At 36.2% G+C, this 6,000-nt stretch overlaps 1 pseudogene; it reads left to right on the forward strand.

Annotated features, from left to right (window-relative positions):
* The first annotated feature begins 4,069 nt into the window (after positions 1 to 4,069).
* On the forward strand, positions 4,070 to 5,325 carry LOC149045632 (uncharacterized protein KIAA1958-like; annotated as a pseudogene).
* The last annotated feature ends 675 nt before the right edge of the window (positions 5,326 to 6,000 follow it).

Below are 6,000 nucleotides of genomic sequence, written 5' to 3' on the forward strand. Positions count from 1 at the left end.
AAAGAGAGCACTTGATGCTAAATATTTATTCAATACAATGTTCTTTTTTCCTTTTGTTTTTGGTATGGTGACCAAAATGTTCAAAGCCTGAGGCACTGTGTAAAGTAAGACCAGTAAACTATGTTAATACCTGTAGCATATGATTTCAGAGGTTCTCAGCCCTTGCGAAATGACTTTTGGAATTCCTAGGAATTCCTAGGAATTCCCAACCATAACAACTCTGGTTCTAAAAACCTAGAAATTCCTAGAAATTACCAGAAATTCCAAGTTTATAACCAACAGGACTTGGAATTCCTAGGAATTCCTGGGAATTCCAACTCAGAGAACCAATGACTTTCCCTGAAAACCTGTAAATCTAAAAACTTCCTAGGAATTTCTGGGAATTTTTGAGAATTTTTAGGAATATTTAAGAATTACTAGGAATTTTAAGCAAAAATTTGAGGCTGATGACACAAAATAAATACTTTAAATTAAAAAACCCAGCTAAAATTCAAGTAATCAATGAAATTTATTTAGAAGCTTAATTAAGGCTTACATGTAAAATATTTTTGATTCATTAGTAACATCAATGTGTGGTAATATTAAGATGGAATTTTATTTTTCTTTTCTTGAAAACTTCATAAGGATTAATCCTCAATTACAGCTATTCATATAAAATAGTCCTAATCAATCATTAAATTTGGTTTGACACAAATTGTGAATAAAATCTGTTGGTTCTTTTCCATAAAATACAATATCTTAAGTTATATTTGAAAACCAGGCACTCTTACGAGTGAAGGGGTTAATTACAGACAAGTAAATTGACTTTTTGATTAAAATCTTGTTGTAACTGTAACAATAAATTAGAATGAAGTTATCCTAAACTGCAAAATTAGCTGCTGTTTTTATTTTTTTCCTGGGCTCACAATGAGTAGGCCTTGAATGAGGTTGTCTACAAGAAGCTTGACCATTTTGTATCTGGGTTCCATGACATCTGAATTTGAAAAAATATATATATTTAAATATATATATTTAAAGCTCAGACCAGGCATTTAAGATTGCTATGAGGAAAAGGGCATTCATTGGATTCTCAAATTGAGAAATCTCTGTTATATTGAGTGACTTTTATATTAGATTTTACTAAAAAAGGGCTGAATACATTATTTTGTTTTTACCAAGGAGGGCTTCTTTATGTAATAAGGTTTGTTTAATAACAGTTCTTATTATGAATCTTGAATGTTCCCAAACGTGACTAAAGGAATCTTGAAACCTTACTGATAGGTTTATTTCATTGTAAAGCATAAGCTTAAGAAACTGCGGCATGCAAGTGACCGATTCGATTCTCAGAATTATTCTAGTTTCAGTTACGCCGAGCGTTATGTAAGCTTAATTCAACCCGCTACATCTATTCTTTTATAAGATTTTGATCACATAACGAATATCGCGATTTTTACTCACCACAAACATTCAAAATCGTAGCTTTACAGATGGCCACTCGACCCTTGTTTGTACCAGTCAATATGTCAATTGTTGTCCCTTCTTTTAACTCCACGGCGCCAACGACTTTCATTTCTTTTACAACACTCACGCTGTTCTCGTTTTCCCATTGAATCACAGTAAAAGCTATCTTTAGAAATGTTATATTAAGCAAAACGGTTGAGAAAACTTCTTGCTTCTAGACGATGGATACCTTGGTGATATAAATAATGATATGAGCTCACTCTATCTAGAAATAATCGACAAGAATCGATCGTATTACAAATGCACGATTTGTGGCCGAAAGTTGTCGAGGAAACAAAGACTCGAAACTCACTTGAGTTGTGTTCATGGCAAAGGTGAAATACAAGCCAATCACAGTTTTGAATGCGACTACAAATCGTCTTTTACCCTCATATTTATAAAAGAAGGATACCACATTAGGAAGTATAAGAGATACATAGATGATCCCACTGTACCAGCACCTAAATCTACAAAGCTAATGACCGTAGCAAGCGTTCAGCAACATGTTCCAACACCGCCATCTCGATTCCTCAGTCAGTCGTTTCCACTGAACTTAAAGCAGTAGTGACAACAGAGTAGAGTGCGTCTTACAAAGGAGAAACATTTGTACAAGAGACAGAAGTAACTATATGCGATTACAGAGGTGCGTTGGAACTCTGGTCCACAAATAGTTATGCACTGTCCGAAGTATAAAACAATTTTGTTGATAGCTGACAGACAGAGAAGAACAACAAGTAAACTTTAGAGCTGTTATTATTGAAGTGTGACTTGCAATTTTCATTTTTATATAAAGAAGGACTTGTATTTTGTACCAAAAATAAAAAGATGTAATATTTTTTAGGAGATCCAGATTGGGACATTTAAGAAATTAAGTTATGAAAGGAAACTTGGTTGGCACTTCTCACTACTTACAAGTCTTGTTGACAAATATTTTCAGATCAGAGTTTCAAATAAAGTAAATTGAAAATGTCATTTAAAAGGTGTTTTTTCTCAAAGGGAACATTGACTACCTCTGTCTTGTCTGCATGCCAAATGTTTGCAAAGCGTGTGGATGATCCACAAGTATTGGAACTCTTTCAAAAATGTTTTGTAAGAATAAAAACAGCCAAACAAATTACAGCAATTAGTCACGAAAACAGAGCAAAAAAACTAAAAAAAAACAGCAACAACAATCATGAAAAAAGAAAGACTAATAAGGTGTTAAATTTGTTTGTGTAAAGCATGAAATTTCTACTAAAAATAAAACAAAAACAAAAAGTCTCTGACAATGTTAGAGGCAACTGAGCTTGACTGTTCCAAGGTTTTCTAACAAAGGCAACCAGTAATGTAGGTTAGGGAAGTAACTTATGTTCATAACTAACGAAGTTCTTTAAGTGTAGATAACAATGTAATTATTGTGGAAGTTGTCTACCAAGGAACAGCCAATGAATGTTTGATGATTTTGGCACACCAGTGTACACGAGACATTATTTTGCATCACAAAAAAAAATATTTTTTGATCATGGAATCCAAGAGTCCTTTGAAAGCAAATCTGTGATATGAGTACATTGGATTAATTGGCAATTTCCATTTAACATAACTGACAGCTGGTTCATAAGAAAATCCGTATTAATGTAAAGATTTACTAAAACTTAGCTTGAATAATAAATTTCATGATCTTTAAGTTATAAACATATACATGTATGTATGTCTCTTGGTAAGTTTTGTATAGCATACCTTTTATTGAGCCAAAGTTTTAAGCCTCTGAAATTACTCCTTTTCTTAAAACCTTCACATTCAAGGTATTGAGAATTTCTTAGAATTTATGTGGACCTCAGGGTATTAAAATTGCCTCAAATTCAATTCCCAGAAATTCCCAAGAGTTCCACACTTCTAAAATTATAGGCAGTTTGTAAAGCTGAGAATTCCTAGGAATTCCTAAGGATTCCAAGTCCTCACAAAACTGGAGTCTTCCTTTCCCAGAAATTCCCAGTAATTCCAAGCTTTTTAAATCAGAGTTAATTTGCAAAGTTGGGGATTTTTTAGAATTCCTAGGAATTCCCAGGAATTTACCAGAAAACTGAGAATTCAGTTTGCAAGGGTCATTTGCATAATTGGGAATTTTTGAGAATTCCCAGAAAACTGGGAATTCAGTTCGCAAGGGTGAGTTCAGAGGTGCTACAAATTGACAGTTTAACTCAACGAATCCTCAACATGCAGAGTTTAGAAGATCGAAAAGCACGCCATTTGATCCGAAAGATATAATGATACAAGATTACATAGTCTTCCTCTTCGAAAGTGATCTAGATTTTCTCGGCATAATTACTCTGATATTACTGCAAGTGATTTTGTTGACTGTATCAAGATCAAATGTAATTACTGTGTGTAAACTATGTTTATTTCATAGGTACTGAGATTTACCCACAAAAATCGTAGTGAATAAAATTCGTACTGATTCTAAATGTAGAGTACGAACGACAAAATTTCACCGTGAAAAATTATCGTTCGTCCAATCAGCAACGCGAACGACGAAATTTCACTAATGATGAATGAACGTGCTGAAGAGAACGTCATGAGAGAGCCGTTGCACAAAACCCGCGCGCTTTGAAAAATGGCCGAGGGAAGGTTCGCTTCTGTTTACTCAGTTGAAGAATTCATTTTAGAACACGAAAACAAAATTGCCGCCCAAAAAACTGAAAAAGATGTAAGATTGCTTGAAAGATTTTTGAAAACGAAGACGAAGACAGGAAAATTGAAGATATTCCAGCGGCTGAGTTGAATGAATTCATTAGCGAATTTATTATCTCCGTACGCAGTAAAGATGGCAACGAGTACGAGACGACTTCGCTTCGAAGTTTAATGGCCAGCTTCGAACGACATTTGAAGAAAAAGGGCTATTCTGCCAGCATAATCAACGACTTGGTCTTTGAGAAAACCAGAAAAGTTCTTCAATCCAAGCAAAAGCAGCTAAAGAAGCAAGGAAAAGGGAATAAACCGAAAGCATCGGTAGCTTTGACAACCGAAGAGTTAAAGATATTGTACGAGGAGGGTTTGCTCGGTATGTGTAGTCCTGAGGCGCTCTGGCTAAACAACACTCTTCACTTTGGACTCCGTGGGTGCAAAGAACATCGTGATATGTGTTGGGGAGATGTAAAGCTTCACAAAACGGCAAACGGAGTGGAATACTTGGAGTTCAATGAACGTCAAACGAAAACTAGAACTGGCTCAGACTACAGCAATGTCAGAGCTGTACCGCCGAAAATGTTTGCGACCGACGAAACTGAAAGAGATCCTGTCGCAGTCTACAAATTTTTTGCCAGGAAGAGACCCGAGGAAATGAATCAACGATTTAAAGGCGGACTCGCTCGCAAGAAAAAGCTGGTTCAAGTCCGGTGCGGTTGGCGTAAACAAACTCAGCGGTTTAATGAAGACAATGGTGCAGAAAGCAGGAATCGAAAACGACAGGCTTCGAAATCACAGCGGCAGAAAGACAATGATCCAGACGCTAAGTGAAAATGACATTCCCCCTACGCAAATTGCACAGCTATCTGGCCATAGGAATTTGAAGAGCATAGAAAACTACAGCACTGTTTGCACATGTCAGAAGTGCTAAGCAGTGTGGTGGCTGGTACCCCAGCTTCGTCCTCCTCTGAAACAGCTTGTCCGTCGTCCTCCGACTCCCAGAATACCGGTAAGCACTCCATGGCACTATTCAGCGGAGCTGTTATTCAAGGTGGTAATTTTTCCATCTATATCAACACAGTAAATCAGTCTCCGACGCTTACCACAGATCCGTCAAGTCCCGAAGCGGCGAGATGGAAACGTCTGAGGCCTTTAGAACTGGAAAGTGACTCTGATGATAACTGAATATTGACTTTCTTTACATGACACTAAGTAGTTTGTTGGCATGGCTTCCTTTATTATAATATTAATAGACATTGAACTTGATGGATATCTAATAAACACAGGTAAGCTTAAGTGTTATGAACTTTATGCACTTTAATAAACTTGTTGTTGAGAAATTTTTAAACTACTTTTTACGCTTTTCATCGCCCCATTTGTGCTATTTGTCTACCAAGTCTACCAAAGACAACACGAAAAAATCTCAGCACCTATGAAATAAAAACATTACTGCATGGAAAATGCTTTGTACGATTTTCATTCACTCGTTGATACGTATCAGAAAACCCACTCGTTCGCTGCGCTCACTCGTTCGTTTTCTGATACTACACAACTCGTGAATAAAAATCGTACGCGCGCATTTTCCATGAAGTAATCTCTATTTACAACGAAGTTTAGTCACATGGCGAGTTCCAACACAACACGCGCTAAGTCCCAGGCTATTATCAAATTTCGCGTGGAATGCTTAGTCGTTATTGACCTCTAACCAGTCTTTTTTATCTTGCAACTCGGTCGGCTGTGATCTCATTTGGAATGGTTCACATTTAACGACCAAAAATAATCATGACAAATGAAAAACATCCATTGTATTTTGCTCTCCTTAACTCTTCATTATAGTTCGATAATTTTTTTGAAGTGCTT

The sequence above is a fragment of the Pocillopora damicornis genome, chromosome 5 (assembly GCF_964200805.1).
Source record: "Pocillopora damicornis chromosome 5, jaPocDami1.2, whole genome shotgun sequence".
NCBI lineage: Eukaryota > Metazoa > Cnidaria > Anthozoa > Scleractinia > Pocilloporidae > Pocillopora > Pocillopora damicornis.